Source organism: Mobula hypostoma, chromosome 16 (genome assembly GCF_963921235.1).
Source record: "Mobula hypostoma chromosome 16, sMobHyp1.1, whole genome shotgun sequence".
Classification (NCBI taxonomy): Eukaryota; Metazoa; Chordata; class Chondrichthyes; order Myliobatiformes; family Myliobatidae; genus Mobula; species Mobula hypostoma.
The window spans coordinates 31,747,557-31,768,228 of NC_086112.1; positions in this window are offsets into that span (position 1 = coordinate 31,747,557).

Genomic DNA, 20,672 nt, shown 5'->3' on the forward strand with positions numbered 1-20,672 from the left:
AAACAAAAATGAAAGATCACATATTTTTAAAATTTGTAAGGATTTTATTAGTTTTTATTGGCTCTTTTAAGTAGATTACAAAGTCACAAAAACAATAACTGTCTCTGCTATATCTAACTCTTCCACTTGTTTTCTCTTTTCCCTGCACTTACTAACACTGAATAATGTAGAGGAACACATGATACTCTTAATATAGTTATTATTTGTATTTTAGGTCACAATATTAAGTTTTATTGGTGGCAAGTGTTTTTGTCAAGTTGCTTTGAGAATTCAAAAGGCACCTATGCAAGTATTAAAAATGATACTTTTTTTTTAAAGTAGTCTAGTATAGATAACTTAAATCAGCGGCAAGTTTTTACAAAGAAGCACGTCTTCCAGCACCAAAGTCCCAGCCAATTGTTGCTTTGTGCACTGGTTTGACAGTGCTGTGATTTGTCAGCTGATAGAGAACATACCCTAGAATGGAAGGGCTGCCAGGAGTGAACATTCTGAGTCTGTGGTCCAGCAGTCTCTCAGACTGTTTACATTGAGCTCCAGGTCAGTTAATGAAATTTATAGCCCTCAAGCTGGATTTAAATGTGCTGATATTTTCTGTATGTGTGTGGCGTTGAGGGAGTCTCAATCTCTCTCTCAAAACAGCAAGTTTTGAACAATGAACGAAGTTGCCAGGAGGATCTGCCAAGCTTTCACTACTTTTAACTTCAATCATCCAGCCAGTTAAAAAATGTGATCAACCACTTTAAAAAGTTATTGTCAATTCAGGTTAACTGGAACCAAAACATCCCAAGCCTTGCTCATATGTTCCATTAAAAAGTACATTATGATCTATAAACGTGACATTAAACTCTACTCTTCTCAATTTCTGTCTTGTGTTGAGTATATTCTATCATTAGGATAAATTGCATCTTTATTATGGTTTGTCTTACAACTTACCAGAACCACTTCAAAATCAAATGAACAAATCAATTGTGATTAGAAGTCATATTGTCACAATTGGACATCCTTGTGACAAATTAAACATCCAGCTGATGAAGAAGATGGAAGATGGTAGGGCAGTAGATGTTATCTACATTGACTTTAGTAAAGCATTTGACAGAGTCCCTTGCAGTAGGCTGGTCCAGAAGATTAAGACCTTCCATGACAGTGGGGGCACAGGTAGACAAGGTCCTGAAGAAGGTGCTTGGTGATGCTGGCCTTCACCAGTCTGGGCATTGATTAAAGCAATTGAGATTCTATGTTGCGGTTGTACACAATGTATTGAGGCTGCACTTGAAATATTTTAGTTTATTTTGTTTCACTTTATCTATCTATTTTTTTTATTTATTTAGCAATACAACACAGTAAAAGACCTTCAGTTCCAACAAGCCTGTGCTTTGCCATATTACATCTATGTGACAAATTAACCTACTAACTGGTACATTTTTTGAATGTGGGAGAAAACCTGAGTATCCAGAGGAAATCACGCAGTCATGGGGAGAGCGTGCAAACTCTTCACAGACAACGAGAGAATTGGACCTGGGTCGATGGCACTGTAATAGTAATACACAACTGCTACGCTACTGTGGCGCTCCAGAAGAATCTACAATTTTGGTACCCTGTTATAGGGAAGATGTCATTAATCTGTAAAGAGTGCAAAGATTTACCAAAATGTTGTCAGGGCTCAAAGGCTGAAATTATAGGAGAGGCTGGACAGGGTAGGACTTTATTCCGTGGAATCTAGGAGAACAAGGGGTAACCTTTTAGGGGTGTATAAGGTCATAAGGAGCATGCATAAGGTGAATGCACACAGTCTTTTTCCTAGGAAAAGGAATCAAAAACTAGAGGGAGTGGGTTTAAGTTGAGAGGGGTAAGTTTTAATAGGGAACAGAGGAGCAAATTATTCACACAGAGTGTGTATATGGTACAAGTTGCCATAGAAAGCAGTTGAGGCAGCTGCCCAATATCTTTTAAATACTGTCCATAATTTCTCATGGACAATGTTTAAAAGACATTTGGACAAGTACATGAACATAAAAAATTTAGGGGAATATGGACCAAATGCTGTAAAATGAGATTAGCTTAGATGGGAATCTTGGTTGGCATGCTTGAGTAGGGCAAAACGATCTGTTTCTCTGCTGAATGACTCTGTGACTCCAAGTCAAATAAGGTCCTCAGTGAATTGGTAAACTAGATCTAAAATTGCCTTGGTTATAGAAGATTGTAGGTGCGGTGGAAGGTGCTATTCTAAATAGAGATCTGTGACCACTGATAGTCCACAACGATCAGCGCTGAGATCACTGCTGTTCGTAATATATATTAATCTTTCAGATGAAAATCAAAGTGACCCGATCAGTAAGTCTGCAGATGACACAAAAATTGTTGGAGTTATGGATAGTAAGGAAGGTCGTCAAAAGATACAGCAGGATGTAGATCAACTGGAAATTTGAACAGGGAAAAGGCAGATAGGGTTTATTCCAGACAAGTGTGAAGTGATGAGTTTTGGAAAGTCAGTAGGAGAAAAGTGACCTGACAGAAGCTTATAAAATTATGAGAAGCGTAAATAGAGTAGATAAAGTCTTCTTCCCAAGGTGGAAACTAGAGGTTTAAGTTAAGAGGGGTCAGTAAAAAAAAGAGATTTGCATGGCAGGTGTTTTACACAAAGAACTTTGTATATTGTAGAGTACACAGCCAGGGGACATGACAGAACCAGATGTTTAAGAGGAGCCTTAAGGGACAGCAGAATATGGACCACATATGAGTTTTATTTGGGATCGTGGACTGTACAGTACTTTGCAAATGTCTTAGGCACACATAGATACAGTGGCTAGGGTGCCTGAGACCTTTGCACAGTACTGTGGTAATTTTATGCATTGCATTGTACTGCAACATCAAAAAAAAACTAGTTTCATGATATATGTGAGTGATGATGAACCTGGTTCTGATATGCGTCTGTATTGTGGACTGAGAGAGGGAAGAGAGAGGGAAGCACCAAACAGACATTCTGTAATGATCAATAAACTAATTGTTTGGATTCAAATTACATTGCTGGGTGTGTCTGCACCCGTCCCACCAGCCCCTCCCCGGCCCTGGCATTCCTTCTCTGCCACTTGTCCCACATCCCTCCTGTGGCACTGTGCCCTCGCCATTCCCACAGATTTCTTTCTTTTCGTATTTGCACAGTTTTTTAGTCTTTGAACGTTGTTTGAACGCCCAAGTTGGTGGAGTCTTTCATCGATTCTGTTAATGGCTATTATTCTATTATGGATTTATTGAGGACATCCGCCAGAAAAATAATCTCAGGGTTATATATGGTGACATATATGTACTTTAATAATGAATTTACTTTAAACTTTGAACATCATAAATCTCTAGCCTAGTGAGGTGCTTTTGAATTGTCTGTATGGCAAGATTAGAAATGCAGCAGTCAATTTTCACACAGTGGGCTCTCATGAACAACAAAGTTTCTAAGAGGTGGCCAATGGAGGCCTGAAGATGTCCTGTTCTGGTATTGGAGGCCTGCTGACTGTGTGACTGAGTGGCTGGGAGGGTTGGAATGGTGGGGAAGAGGCTTATTTTGCTGTTGTTATGTTTGTTGTTGCTTGTGTTATTCAGCTGAACAAGATTGCTGTGTTATATTGGTGTCGGAATGTGCAGCAACACCTACAAGCTGCCCCCAGCACATCCTTAGGTTATTTATATATGTATTTATTTATATTTAGAGCGGGGGTTTCCTCCCTGGGGTCCATAGACCCCTTGGTTAATGGTAGGGTCCATGGCATAAAAAAGGTTGAGAACCCCTGATTTAGAGACACTTCATGGAACAGGCTCGTCCAGTGAGCTGCACCACCCAGCAACTCACCTACATTAACACTAGCCTAATCACAGAATAATTTACAATGACCAATTCACCTACCTATTTGTACGTCTTTGGACTGTGGAAGGAAACCAGGGCACCTGGAGGAAACCCACGCAGTCACGGGCAGAGTGTACAAACTCCTTAAAGACGGTGCCAGAACTGAACTCTGAACCCCAGAAAGCCCCGAGCTGTAACCACATCGCACTGACTGCTACACAACCATGGCACCGTAAATAAATAAATTTATTGTTAGTTCTGTTGAAGCTTTGCACAAGTGATGAATCAAAAGGACCGGATAATCTGTTCTGCTGATGCTGGTTAAGGGATAAATATCAAATGACGCAAGGGGAACTCACTCTGTGTTTGTGGTGCCATGGGACACCATAGAATCCTTTACAGCCAGCTGGAAGATACACAGAACTTCAAAAAATGTTTTATCGTAACAGAAATCTTCCAAGAATATAGCGCACCCTCAGCATCAACCTCAAATCCAATAGACAAGGACTTGAACTTATAAACATCTGACTCAGTACAAGACATAACAATTATAACAAGCCATATTCACTTGCTGCACACTTTTTTTTATCTACGCACATGGGTTACTCTCTCTCCTTGAAGACCTAAATATATAGTATCTGTAGCATTTCAAAAACTTAAAGATACATCTGCAATTTAATTACCTCAGATCCTGTGGCAGTCTCATGGCTGAATTATTTCCAGAGCAATTTGTCCCAGAGTCGTTTAGTTCAATGTAGAATGTTTTAGGGAAACCAGTAAAAGCTTTGTGGTGAACAGAAAATGATTTCAAATGGAATAGCACATGTTTATAGACACTACATGAGCAAGAATACAATGTTTAGACAGTAAACCTAAAATAAATATAGCCATTGAAGTTCTAATTTCTTCAATTTTGAAGATTTAATTTATATTTATATTTCTCGCTTCTTTTCTGCATCTATTTTCATTGAGAGATGTTATTTTTTGTCATTATAAGTTGGTGCAAATACAAAATAATCTTTGCATTTTTCAAGACATCAAAACTTATTCTCAATCTCCAGAAATGATTTTTCAAAATGTATATTTTGCAGAGAAAATTACAAATGTAACGAGAAAAAGGACTGAATGGCACAGAAAATTGAAATAAAATTTCACAATTGATATGGTGTTAATGATCTAAGTAATAATCGTAAAACTTTTGTGGAACTTTAAATTATGCAATTTTGTATTTCTACTTTAAGTCATCACTAATAACAGCATTACCAAATAAGATATTGGCATTTAACCTAAACCTCCATACTTATGAAGAGGAAAATTGAAGATATTGGAACAGCGCCTTAACATTCCCATCAAACCAACAAGTCTGCAAATAATACCAGCAGCAAAGCTTCACGTATTGAATTTTCTCCCATGAAATCATAAAAATTTAAACGATTATCCATCAGTTGCTGAATTAAGATTAATGAAAGTGGAAGTAGATAGTATAGAAAATCTATGACCTGTTTATTGACACAAGCAGTTTTTCTGATGCAGGACTGGCGGGGGAAGATGTGCTCTCAAACTAAGAAGATATTCTTTTGCTCACTAGAATCTCTGTGAGGAAGAAAGTATTGGCCATTTTGTGTTTCTGTAGAGGAATCTGCACTGAGACTTGAGAAGAACCATTCACTATGACATGGGGAACCTCAAAAACATGCATCAGGAGATGGAGGCGATTCAGAAGGAATGCCTTATCTCACAATCGCTACCCACACTTCAGCCACTTCCTGCCCCATTCATGAGAGAATCTGAGTCTTGCACAATAGTCGCATCAGTTGTCTCAGAACTTTCAAAATCAGAGTAGAAACAAAGACACTGTCTATCCTTTGGGGGTCCCCAGTGAATAACCAATAACTGTTGACTCCTCTGATTAAGAATGTGTGTGTGTAGGTGTGTTTGAGGTTCACAGAAGTGTGATGTTGTGACCATTACAGAGACTTGGATGTCTCAGGAGCAGGAATGGCTGCTGAGTGTGCCGGGCTTTAGATGTTTGAAAAAGAACAGAGAGGGAGGCAAAAGAGATGGGGACGTGGCATAGCTAATTAAGGATAGTGTCACGGCTGCAGAAAGTCATGGAGGGATGGTCTACTGAGTTAGTATGAGTGGAAGTCAGAAACAGAAAAGGAACAATAACTCAACTGGGTGTTTTTTTTTATAGACCCTCCCCCCCCCCCCCCCAGTAGTAACAGGTACGTCGAGGAGCAGATAGGGAGGCAGATTCTGGAACAGTACAATAATAATAAATTGTTGTGATGGGAAATTTTAACTTTCCTAATATTGATTGGCATCTTCTTAGAGCAAGGGGTTTAGATGGGGTGGAGTTTGTTAGATGTGTTCAGGAAGGTTTCCTGATTGGCAACTAGAGGAGAGGTTGTATTTGATCTGGTATTGGGAAATGAACCCAGTCAGGTGTCAGATCTCTCGGCGGGAGAGCATTTTGGAGGTAGTGACCACAACTCTATCTCCTTCACTGGAGAGGGATAGGAGCAGACAATTTGGCAAAACATTTAATTGGGGTAGGGGGAAATATGATGTTATTAGGCAGGAACTTGGGTGCAGATATTCTCAGGGAAATGCATGGCAGAAATGTGGCAAATGTTCAGGGAACATTTGCATGAAGTTCTGCATAGGTATGTTCCACTGAGGCAGGGAAATGATGATAGGGTTAAAGAACCATGGTGTACAAAGGATGTAGAAAATCTAGTTAAGAGGAAAAGAAAAGCTTATGAAGGTTCAAGAAACTAGGTACTGTTAGATCTCCAGAAAATTACAAGGTTGCTAGGAAGGAGTTTAAGAATGGAGTTAGGAGAACCAGAGGGGACATGAAAAGGATTAAGGAAAACCCCAAGGCATTCTACAAGTATGTGAAGAGCAAGAGGACCAATCAGGTGCAAGATTGGAACCGTGTGCACGGAGTTAGAGGAGGTAGTGGATGTACTTAATGAATATTTTGCTTCGGTATTCACTCGGGAAAAAGACCTTGGCAATTGTGGGGATGACTTACAGTGGACTGAAACGCTTGAGCATATAGACATTAAGAAAGAGGATGTGCTGGAGCTTTTGAAAAGCATTAAATTAGCTAAGTCACTTTGGCTGAGATATATCCCAAGCTACTATGGGAGGCAAGGGAGGAGATTGCTGAGCCTCTTGTGATGACCTTTGCATCATCAATAGGGATGGGAGAAGTGCTGGAGGATTGGAAGTTTGCAAATGTTGTTCCCTTGTTCAAGAAAGGGAGTAGAGATAATCGAGGAAATTATAGGCCAGTGAGTCTGACTTCGGTGGTGGGGAAGTTGTTGGAGAAGATTCTGAGAGGCAATATTTATGAGCATTTGGAGAGACAGAATCTGGTTAAGGATAGTCAGCATGGCTTTGTCAAGGGCAGGTCGTGCCTTACGAGCCTGATTGAATTCTTTGAGGAAGTAACAAAACACATTGATGAAGGTAGAGCAGTGGATGTAGTGTATATGGATTTCAGTAAGGCATTTGATAAGTTTCCCGATGCAAGGCTCCTTCAGAAAGTAAGGAGGCATGGGATCCAAGGAGACCTTGCTTTGGGGATCTAGAATTGGTTTGCCCACAGAAGGCAAAGGGTGGATGCTTCATATTCTGCATGGAGGTCGGTGACCAGTGGTTTTCCACAGGGATCTGTTCTGGGATCCTTCTCTTCGTGATTTTTATAAATGACGTGGACGAAGAAGTAGAAGTGTGGGTTAGTAAGTTTGCTGATCACACAAAGGCTGGGGGTGTTGTGGATAGTCTGGAGGGTTGACAGGGGGACATTGATAGGATGCAGAACTGGACTGAGAAGTAGCAGATGAACTTTTATCCAGGTAAGTGTGCGTCCAGGCGTATGGTGTGTGGGCATTCGACAACCATGAATTGAGTTCAAGAGCCATGAGGTAATGTTACAGCTAAATAAGACCTTGGTCAGACCCCACTGTGTTCATTTCTGGTCACTTCACTACAGGGAGGATGTGGATACTATAGAGAGAGTGTAGAGGAGATTTACAAGGATGTTGCCTGGAATGGAGGGCGTACCTTATGAGAACAGGTTGAGTGAACTTGGCCTTTTCTCCTTGGAGCGACAGAGGATGAGAGGTGACCTGATAGATGTGTATAAGATGATGAGAGGCATTGATCATGTGGATAGCCTGAGGCTTTTTCCCAAGGCTGAAGTGGCTAACACGAGGGGGCATGGTTTTAAGGAGCTTGGAAATAGGTACTGAGGGAATGTCAGGGGTAAGTTTTTCTCACAGAGAGTGATGGGTGCATGGAATGCGCTGGCAGCGGTTGTGGAAGCAGATACAATACGGCCTTTGAAGAGCCTCTTAGATAGGTACATGGAGCTTAGAAAAATGCAGGGCTATGCACTAGGAAATTCTAGGCAGTTTCTAGAGTAGGTTACATGGTTGGCACAACATTGTGAACCAAAGGGCCTGTAATGTGCAGTAGATTTCTGTTTTATGTTCTATGTTCTATGAACCATGCAAAAAAACAAAGGTACAAAGTCAGTTGACAGTTTGATTACTGCTGGTTATAAATGGCCCCATAGTACAAAATGCGCACTCACTACATCTGAATCAACAAGCCTGAGTTTATGGTGCAATACAATTTCTACATTGACATTGGTATTGGTTTATTATTGTCATGAGTACTAAGATACAGTGAAAAACTTTTGTTTTGTGTGTCACCCATACAGTTCATGCTATACATAATTACATCCAGTTAGCAAAAAGAAAACAGAATGCAGAATGTAGAATTAGCAACGATATTCACTTCTGCCCTCTGACACCCTTGCATTTCTGGCATTTTGCTAAGAGTCTTCCACAGTGGAGACTAACACAAAATACTTCTTAAGTTCTTCTGCCATTTCTTTGTTTCCCCATTACTACTTCTGAGGTGCCATTTTTTAACAGTCCAATACCCACTCTCGTCTCTCTTTTACTCTTTATATATCTGAAAAACATTTTGCATGCTCTTTTATATTACTGGTTATCTAACCTACATATTTCATCTTTTCTCTCTTTATGGCCTTAGTTGCCTTCCGTTGTTTTTTTTTTAAAAAGCTTCCCAATCCTCTAAGTTCCCACTAATTTTTGCTATATTATACACCTTACTCTTCAATTTTCATGATGTCTTTGAATTCCTTTGTCAGCCACAGTTACCGCATCCTCCCTTTTGAATACTTCTTCATCTTTGGGATGATTCTGTGATGTTTCTTGCATTTACTGTGAATGCCTGCAAAAATGAGTCTCGGGGTTGTACATAATATCATATGTAAACTTTGATAATACATTTACTCTGAACTTTGAATTTTTAATAACTAGCCATCAAATTGTTAATTTTTATTGTCCTACACGCCTTAGTAAAAGTAAGGAATAGGAATGAACGATTGAAATTACGTGTGGTTATTTGTTTTTAGTATCTCAGCAAGATTACCAATGTAAAACAATTGTATGAAATTATTCAAAGAGCTGCATGAATATGAAAGATATTTCCTTGTGCATTTTTGGGCATCTGACTTGAATCACAATTAAAGGCCAAGCACTTGCTTATAACTGTATGACTAATGCTGTACAACACAGAAGCAGTTAACATTTAAAAAGTAACAATGACTTCACAGAATTTTTTGTAAAAGTAATATTTTCTTGAAACCTCAACTTGTAAGGAATGAAGCATCAATGCTCTCATTTAAATTTTAGTCCTAAAGGCAATCCTGATTGACAGCCATTAACATGTTGCAAGGATACTTGCACATTTTAAATTTTCATAGCAAAGTTGTTTGGAAAGTTGTGGAGAACTACACCAAGATGGTAACAGTATAACTTGCATGGCAACATTTGGATACACATCTGTTCCTAACTCTATTGCCATAATAATTATCTGTAAAAGTGCAAGCAATATCAGCCATGGTATTACATTAATAATAGGCTTGGGGCAGGGCATTGGGCAGGTAGTGCAGTGGTTAGCACAATGCTTTACAGTACAGATGACCTGAGTTCAATTCCCATTACTGCCTGTAAGGAGTTTGTACATTCTCCCTGTGACCGCCCGGGTTTCCTCCCACAGTGTCCAAAGATGCATCGGATGGTAGGTTAATTGGTCATTGTAAATTGTCCCATGATTAGGCTCGGATTAAATCAGTGGGATGCTGGGCGGCATGGCTCTAAAGGGGCTATTCCACACTGTACCTCAATAAATAAATAAATAAATAGAATCAATTACAAACACTTGAAACTTTGTAATTGAAATGATAATACTTTTAAAACCACATACACTATAGGCTTTAGATTTATTTTAGGAAGTGACATTGAAGCAGAGGACTAATTGGGAGATGTCTAAGTGCAGGGATGTACAATAAATGATAGATGTCCGTAGGGAGGCTTGAGGAACACAGGGAACTTGGTGTACAAGTCCAATGATCCCTGAAAGTGGCAGCACAGGAAGATAGCAGATGGGGAAGACACCAACTTTCAATAGCAGAAGCAGAGAATTTAAGAGAAAGGAATTTGTTGGTACAACTTTGCAAAACATTGGTTAGGCCACAGTTGGAGTCCTGGTACAGTCTGGTCACCACATCAGAGGAAAGATGTGATGGCACTGGAGACAGTGCAGATGAAATTCACCAGGATGTTCCCTGAGACAGAGACTTATTGTTATGAATTACACTTGAATTGCCAAAGCATAAATAGCTACCAATAATTAATATAGGTAGCCAACATGGGCCAGAGTCTATTTCTGCATTATATAATTTTAGCACAATTATACATGGCCCAACAGGTTGTTAAATTGGCATAGAGGTTTAAACTCAAGCCTGATTTAAGTACAGTTAAACTAGTAATTGGTAGGACAAACATCCTTCATCAGGGAATTTCAGAATGTTAGAGCACTACTAGTACAGGTCTTTATTATGTGGCGAGGTATTCCATCTGGGTTGGATGCTCTTCGTGGGCTCACCCACAAGGATGCTTTCATATCAGTCACAGTGATTGAAATCACAGGGTCATCATGAGCTGTGGGAGCTCATGAAGTTTCTACCATGTTTTGACAGTCAAAGCATGCGTAGACGCCATTGAGCTCATCTGGAAGCAAAGCCCTGTTGTTGCCTATGTCACTTGATTTCACTTTGTTAGAGGTGATAGCATTCAATCCCTGCCACAACTGTCGAGCATCCTTTATTGACTCAGGTTTCATCCAGAATTGCCACTTCACCCATGAGATGGCTTGCCAGAGACCGTACCTGGACCCCTTGTGTCTTGTTTGGTCGGCAGACCTGAATGAATTTGATCTGGCCCTCAGCAGATTACGGATCTTATGGTTCATCCAGGGTTTCTGGTAGGAGAAGGCTCTGAATGACTTAGTGGAGACAAATTGGTCTACAGCTGTTTTTATGAAGTCCATGACATCTGTGGTCTATTCATTCAGATCCACCGATGTGTCCTTGAACACAGCCCAGTCCACCAACTCAAAGAAATCCTATAGCTGTTCCTCTGCCTCCCACGACAAACTCTTTGTTTTCCTTCTCTGGAGCCTCTGCTTGTATGCAGCTCTGCCCATAACCCTACAAATCCTTTCTATTCAGATACTTTTCTAGCTCTTGTTTCAATACTACATGAATAAATCCTCCTTCGCTCCTAACCTGTCAGATCCTATCCACTTGCTGCATAAAACATTTCATCTTCAAATCACTTTGTTCACTTTGCCAATCACTTTCATTTTATTTTCCATTGCTCTTGATCTTTCTGTCAATGGAGCAGTTTCATTATCTGTCAGAATCAGAATCAGGTTTATTAGTGCTGACATTCATGAAATTTGTTGTTTTGTGGCAGCAGTACAGTTCAATGCAGCAAAGTACTATAAATTACAATCAGAATATACAAAAAATAAATGAACAGTGCAATAAGAGCGCAAGATACTGAGGTAGTGTTCATGAGTTTATGGACCGTTCAGAAATCTGATGCCAGAATAGAAGAATCTTCTCCTAAATCACTAAGTGTGCATCTTCGGGCTCCTGTACCTCCTCTGTTCATGGTTTTAAATACATCAGCCAAAACTCCTTACAACTCCTTAGTTCTAATGCTTTAGAACAGTTATTACAATGTGAATATATCTATGGATGATTGTAGATTCTGGGGGGGATAATGCGCTGCTTGATTCAAAAGTCATTAATTTAGTCTGTCATATAAAATACCTATAAATCTGCTAAGAAGCATAATTGCCTTTCAATGTTAAAATTTAAAAATAAGGTTAAGTGAGAACAAAAGCATATTTGCCACTTGCAATAAATTTTCCAATAAAATATCACCAACCCAATAAATTCCATCCTTGTAAAACAGTCTTCAGAATAATAAACAGTCCCTTCATTTTATTTTCACCCTGAACGCCAAGGTTCAGAGTCACTCCACTCACAGAGCCTTCATATCTGGTAAGCAAACATCTGTGAAAATATTTCTAAAGAAAATAGTTCAGATATGGACATTCAGGGAAATTAAGGCTATTTAATATAAATCCAAGAGCAATTCTTCATTCCATATACAGTTATTATACCATGAAACTATTTCACTGGGTAAAAAAATGATAAATAAACTCGTAAATGAAATTTCCCATCTGCATGCCTGAGGGCAGGGTGACAGAAAGAAATAGAACTCGAAGACAGCAATTCCCTGTGGAGCATTGGTCTTAATATCTATTTGTTTATAATACCATGTATCACAGACAGAGTGAATGCACAGTATCATTGGGGATGTCAAAATGAAACAATTGGTTATTTCTATTATTTAGTTATATATTTTATACAATTGATGAAGCCATTGTTTTATTTTTCAGTTAACTAAACATTTTATGTTATTTCACTCCAAATCACATAATGTAATTATTTAAAGTATCTTTAGATATCATAAAATGCACCTCTGTGAGCCAAGTTACAACCTGGCATTTCTGTGGTGTTCTTGTGTCATGGACCTAAACCTCATTTTGTAATATAAATAGCAGAATGTGCAATGCCAAAGAAAGTACATGGAAAAATCAACACATATTAAGAAGAGTTATTCAGAAAGGCATTTGTTTTTTTTTAAAAAGTGGCAAAACTCTACAAAACATCAAATCCAATGAACTTGAAGAAAACAAGCATTGTGCCATAAATCAACTTGACATGTCAAAATTATTCATGTTAATTAAGGTACAAGATCACCTCCCCACCCCAGCCCATCACATTCCCAGCAAGTAACATTAGCAGCCTAACATACTAGAATTTCTATAATTTCTGTTTGCTCCTCACCCCACTTGCAAAAAGGGGTTTATAACAGCAAACGTTTAGAAAATAGTCTGATGAATGGTCTCAGACTCGAAGCTCTATCTCCATTTCTATCTCCACAGATACTGACTAACCTGCTGGGTGTTTTCAGCATTTTCTTTTTTTTTTAAATTTAGGACAATCAAGCACACTCGGAATATTTCTGAGACTGAACCACTTGAAAGAGCAATTTATGAACTGTGACAATGGTAAGTGTCCTGTTGGTCAAACAGCATAACTATCTGTAATCAATGAAATAACATAATTTCCAAGGTATATTCTTCTAAGGTTCATCGGAATCAGGACAGTTATCCACAGTATATTGACAACTGTCTTGCTCAGGTATTGCATGGTGTATGTAGATAAAATAAATCAGCTTGCTTCTGAGTTTGTACCACTAAACGGATCCAACATCACCCCAGCCTATCCCACCTTCAATGAGAACTACTGATTATGGACTGTTAAACAATCTTAGCCTGAGTTTGCATTATAGAAATGGCAGGAAATTAATCACAAGTAACGAAGAGTTGTAGAACTTAAATTACCATTAGCATGTCTGTTCTATTGCTAGCAAATCTTTGACTACAGCAGGGCTCAATCCAAATTCTAATCCTGCAAAACGCTGATTTTATTCATTATCAATATAAAAATGAACTAAGTGACAACAATGTGATAAAAAAGGTTAAATTTTTCATTCCATGTTATTGCTTTCTCGAAGTTATCGAGCTTATATTGTAACAAGAATCATTGAAATGTTGATACAATGCTGAGGTTTTACAAGATACTGGTCAGGTGCTTCTAGAGTATTGTGAGCAGGTTTGGGCCTCTTATCTAAAAAAGGATGAGCTAACATTTGAAAGGGCCCAGAGGAGGTTCATGATAATGATCCTGGAAATGAAACTGCTATTGTATGAGGAATATTTGGTGGCTCAGGGCCTGGACTCACCTGAGTTTACAAGAATCTATCAAATATTGAAAGGCCTAGATAGAATGAAAGGATGTTTCTTATAGGGGGGAGTCTAAGATCAGAGGACACAACCTCAGAATACAAAGATGTCCCTTTAGAACAGGGATGAGCAGGAATTTCTTAAGCCAAGGGTTGCGAATTTGTCGAATGCATTGCTACAATATTCCAAGTTATTAGGTATATTTAAAGCAGAGGTTAATAGGATCTTGATTAGTAAGGGCATCAAAGGTTACAGGGAGAAGGCAGGAGAATGGGGGTAAGCAGGGTAATAAATCAGCTGTGAAGGTATGGTGGAGCAGACTCAATTGGCCAAATGCCCTAATTCTGCTCCTATTTTTATGGTCTCATGGTCATTATTTTGTTAGTGCTGATTTCTGCATTCCAGTTAAAATTTCTCATTTTCTCTTGCTTTCATTGTTTGGGAGGTTTTGCACTCCATTTATTTCACTTTTTTCCTACATGTTTAATACAAGAAGTTCAATTGCACAGACGCAGTCCAACACAATGGCTTAATCAGACATTCTACTCAGCCAGCTGTCATTACAATAAATAAATTCCCTCCAAATGTGGCCAAATCACTTGAGGATTACAAGTAATTAAAGAAAAATAACTACAAGGTATTTGTGCATATTTTCATTTGGTTACTTACCAAAGACAATAGCACTTTTTTTTCCTAACCCGTCATAAGGTTACCACTAATTCAATGCACTTTCAGAGAAAGAGCATGATTTCGTTAAATCGTAGAACATACCCAAGAGACTGAACTGCCTATTCTTGTTGATCAGAACAAATTATAACCACTGCAACCTTGCTTTTCAATTGTTTTAACACTGACATCAATTGTAATGGAAAAAAGTTTATAATTGGTCAATTAATTTTAATATATGACTATTTAATTCCAAAATAATTCTCAAGACCTTTAACTTCTCTCCACTAATTCAAATTCAACTTTGAATGCATATTTCTCAAAATTATATAATGTAAACATATACTTAAGCAGGTCATATAATCTAATTTATTCCATAAGGTATAGAAGCAGAATTAGGCCATTTGGCCCATCAAATCTGCTCTGCCATTTCATCGTGGCTGATCCAAGTTTTTAAATCAATAATTTTAGTTCCTTGATGACGTTACTTGGAGTTATGATGAAAGTTCAGATAACACTGTGTATATAGGGTTTCAACAGGCCTTTAATGAAGAAGCACATAACAGATATTAGCATAACTGAAGCCTGTGCAGTTAAGGAGCGGCCACTGGCGGGAACTAGTAGAGAGAATTAAAGGTCTTGAACAAGATTTGGAGGGTGAAAAAGCATCTGACCTGGATTGTGCCCTGGCTGTGTCTTTAGATCAGCTGACAGGGGTAGTTGCAGTCATTTTTAACTCCTCCTTGCTTCAGTCTGTAGTTCCCAGCTGCTTTAAGTGAAATCTGACAGTGGCCATTACATGGAGGTCACGTCTTGATTTCATAGAAATTGAGATACGGTATCTGTGAAGCTATCAGAGATGTTAAGAGACAGTATGAGTGAGTCTACAGTCGAGTCCTGGACCAGCTGTGGAGCAGCTCTCATGCTGTACCAGGCTACTAGACAACATCAAACAGTATTAGCAGGATCAGTTCATTCCTTCCCAATGAGTTAAACACATCACATGAACGATTTGAACAGAAGTGAAAGGGTATGTCACCACCCACTCCAACAGCTTCCAATGCACCTGAACCCACAGTCACCAATGCAAGATTTGGAGAGTATACCTGCGAAAAACATCTGGCCTGGACTGTGCCCCAGGTTGTGTCTTCAGATCAGCTCACAAGGGTATTTACAGATAATTTTGTCTCTCCTTGCTTCAATCTGCAGTTCCAACCTGCTTTAAAAAGACCACCATCATCTCATGACCTAAGAGAAAAAAGATACCGTGCCTTAGCAACTAGAATCATGAATTGTTAACTTAGTTCCTCCAGCCCTTTGTGTCTATGCCAGTTGAGAATGTATTCTCCAGCATACCTTCCAAACTCCAAGTGCATACCCAAGCACTGTCAAAATGTGATAAGGTTTTCTGCTTACATAGAACATAGAACATAAAACATAAAAAACCTACAGCACAATACAGGCCCCTCTGCCCACGATGCTGTGCCAAACATGTACAGTACTTACTTTAGAAATTACTTGGGGTTGCCCATAGCCCTCTATTTTTCTAAGCTCCACGTACCTATCCAAGAGTCTCTTAAAAGATCCTATCATATCCACCTCCACCACCGTCGCCGGCAGCCCATTCAACGCTCTCACCACTCTCGACCTAAAAAACTTACATCTCCTCTGTACCTACTTCCAAGCACCTTAAAACTGTGCCCTCTTGTGTTAGCCATTTCAGCCCTGGGAAAAAGCCTCCGACTATCCACAACATCAATGCCCCTCATTATCTTATACACCTCTATTAGGTCACCTCTCATCTTCCGTCACTCCAAGGAGAAAAGGCCAAGTTCACTCAATCTATTCTTGTAAGGCATGCTCCCCAATCCAGGCAACATCCTTGTAAATCTCCTCTGCACCCTTTCTATGGTTTCCACATCCTTCCTGTAGTGAGGTGACCAGAACTGAACACAGTACTCCAAGAGGGGCCTGACCGGGATCAGACAAGAACCTTTTTGTCTGCCGTGCTTTCTTCAATAATTGCACTTACATGCTGGGCCCAGGACAGGTCCTCCGAAATGATATCACAGAAATTTAAAGTTATTGACCCACTCTACCTCTGATCCTCCAATGTGGACTGGCTCATGGACCTCTGGTTTGACCCTTCCTAGAAGTAGATTCCAGAACCCATTTAATCCTTCTATCAACTACTTGAAATGTTTGATTTTCTGCTAAGGTTTACAGTCCCTATTTACTCTCCATAAGCCCCTTCAGAATCGATACAGTTCATGTATGTGTTCAGCCTCCTCTGATCCACTGACTTATGGAAACTTATCTCAATGGAATAATTTGCTTGCCCTAGCAACATCTGCAAATCTCATCTGCATTTTCCCCAATGCAATCACATTCCTCTCAAAGTTCGAATTTAATGTTATTATCAAAGTACATATATGTCACCATATACAACCCTGAGATGAATTTTCTTGTGGCCATACTCAAGAGAATAATAACCCTAACAGAATCAATGAAATACCGTCCAGCCAATTTGTTCATCCAGAGTGCCGAAGACAACAAACTGATACTAAAAGAGGCAATAAGTATTGAGAGCGTGAGATGAAGAGTCCTTGAAAGAAAGTCCATTGGTTGTGGGAATATTTCAATGATGGGGCAAGTGAAGTTGAGCAAATTATTCCCTTTGGTTCAAGTGCCTGATAGTTGAGGGGTAATAACTATTCCTGAACCTAGGGGTTTGAATCCTCAGGCTCCTGTACCTTTTTACTGATGGCAGCAGCAAGAAGAGAGCATGTCTTGGGTGGTGGAGGTCCCTGATGATGAATGCTGCTTTTCTGTGACATTGTTTCATATGATGTGCTCATGGTTGAGAGGGCTTTACCCGTGATGGACTGGGGCATATCCACTACTTCTTGTAGGATTTTCTGTTCAAAGGTATCGGTGTTTCCATATCAGTCTGTGATGCAGCCATTAGACATCTCCACTATATATCTATAGAAGTCTGTCAAAGTTTTAGCTGTCATGCCAAATCTTTCAAACTTCTAAGGAAGTGGAGGTGCTGCCGTGCTTTCTTCATAATTGCACTTAGGCGCTGGGCCCAGGACAGGCCCTCAGAAATGACAACACAGAAATTTAAAGTTGCTGACCCTCTCCACCTCTGATCCTCCAATGTGGACTGGCTCATGGACTTCTGGTTTCCTCCTCCTGAAGTCAATAATCAGTTCGTTGGTCTTGCTGACATTGAGAAAGAGGTTGCTTTTGTTGCTCCACTCAGCTAGATTTTCAGTCTCCTTCCTATATGCTGATTCATCTCCACCGTTGATTCGGCCTGTGACAATGGTGTCATCAGCAAACTTGAAAATGGCATTGGAGCTGTGCTTAGTCATACGATCAGAAGTGGAAAACGAGTAGATCGGGGAATAAACACAAAGCCTTGTGGTGCACCTGTGGTGATGGAGATTGTGGAGGAGATGTTGTTACCAATCCAAATTGACGGGATCTGAAAGTGAGGAAATCCAGGTGTTAGAGATTATTGATTAGTTTTGAGGGAATGATGGTATTGAATGCTGAGCTACGATCAATAAAGAGCATCCTGATGTATGCATCGCTGCTGTCCAGAAGTTCAATGGTTGATTGAAGAACCCAATAAGATGGTATCTGCTGTGGACCTGTTGCTCCAGAAGGCAAACTGGAGTGGATCCAAGTTACTTCTCAGGCAGGAGTTGATATATTTCATCACCAGCCACTCAAAATACTTCATCACTATGGATGTCAGTGCAACTGGGTGATAGTCATGAAGGCAGGTCACCATGCTCTTCTTGGGCACCATTTTAATTGAAGCCTGTTTGAAGCAGGTGGGTACCACACACTGCCCAAGTGACATGTTAAAGACCTCAGTGAACACACTAGCCAATTGATTTGCACAGGTCTTTAGTACTTGGCCGGGTACCCCATCCAGGCTGTTTACTTTTCCTGGGCTCACCCTCCAGAAGGCTGCTCACATATTGTCTTTAGATACTGAGATCATAGGACCATCTGGGGATGTGGGAATTCATGATGGTTTTCCTCCATGTTTTGACAAAGAGAGCATTGAAAGCATTGAGCTAAGCTGGAAGTGAAGCCCTACTGTCTCCTATGTCGCTTGATTTCACTTTATAGGAGGTTTTAGTATTCAAGCCCCGCCACAACTGTCAAGCATCCTTCATTGACTGAAGTTTGGTCTGGATTTGCCACTTCCCCATGTGATAGCTTTCCAGAGATCATACCTGGACCTCTTGTAACTTTCTTGGTCCATGTAAGAAATCTGTAGAATTGTACATAGTTCTCAATATGTGTCAAAAGGACTGATGATTGAATCACTGCTGTTCATGATTTAAACAATGAATAGAGAAAATGCTTAAAATGCTCAGCAGGTCAATAAGAATCTGTAAAGAGTACCTGTGTTAAGATTTTGCATTGAAGTCCTTGCTTTGTGTTTCCGGTGGGCAAGTTTGAATCCCAAAATAGAGAAATGGAACTTCTAAACCTACTTAAATCATTAATGGACTTCAGTTTCTCCAATGGTATCATATTGCATATGAAGGGCAAATATGAAGATAAGCAGGACATTTATTTGTCCATAACAAAACACGGATATTATTTAAACGCAAACAACAGGAATTCTGCAGATGCTGGAAATTCAAGCAACACACATAAAAGTTGCTGGTGAACGCAGCAGGTCAGGCAGCATCTCTAGGAAGAGGTACAGTTGACATTTCAGGCCGAGACCCTTCGTCAGGCCTAACTGAAGGAAGAGTGAGTAAGGGATTTGGAAGTTGGAGGGGAAGGGGGAGATCCAAAATGATAGGAGAAGACAGGAGGGGGAGGGATGGAGCCAAGAGCTGGACAGGTGATAGGCAAAAGGGATACGAGAGGATCATGGGACAGGAGGTCCGGGAAGAAAGACAAGGGGGGTGGGGGACCCAGAGGATGGGCAAAGGGTATATTCAGAGGGACAGAGGGAGAAAAAGGAGAGTGAGAGAAAGAATGTGTGCATAAAAATAAGTAACAGATGGGGTACGAGGGGGAGGTGGGGCATTATCGGAAGTTAGAGAAGTCGATGTTCATGCCATCAGGTTGGAGGCTACCCAGACGGAATATAAGGTGTTGTTCCTCCAACCTGAGTGTGGCTTCATCTTTACAGTAGAGGCCGTGGATAAACATGTCAGAATGGGAATGGACTGGGGTGATATACTGCGTCCGGTGCTCCCGATGTGGCCTTTTATATATTGGCGAGACCCGACGCAGACTGGGAGACTGCTTTGCTGAACATCTACGCTCTGTCCGCCAGAGAAAGCAGGATCTCCCAGTGGCCACACATTTTAATTCCACATCCCATTCCCATTCTGACATGTCTATCCACGGCCTCCTCTACTGTAAAGATGAAGCCACACTCAGGTTGGAGGAACAACATCTCATATTCCGTCTGAGTAGCCTCCAACCTGATGGCATGAACATCCACTTCTCTAACTTCCACTAATGCCCCACCTCCCCCTCGTACCCCAGCTGTTACTTATTTTTATACACACATTCTTTCTCTCACTCTCCTTTTTCTCCCTCTGTCCCTCTGAATATACTCCTTGCCCATCCTCTGGGTCCCTCCCCCCCCGTCTTTCTTCCCGGACCTCCTGTCCCATGATCCTCTCGTATCCCTTTTGCCTATCACCTGTCCAGCTCTTGGCTCCATCCCTCCCCCTCCTGTCTTCTCCTATCATTTTGGATCTCCCGCTCCCCCTCCAACTTTCAAATCCCTTACTCACTCTTCCTTCAGTTAGTCCTGACGAAGGGTCTCGGCCTGAAACATCAACTGCACCTCTTCCTAGAGATGCTGCCTGGCCTGCTGCGTTCACCAGCAACTTTT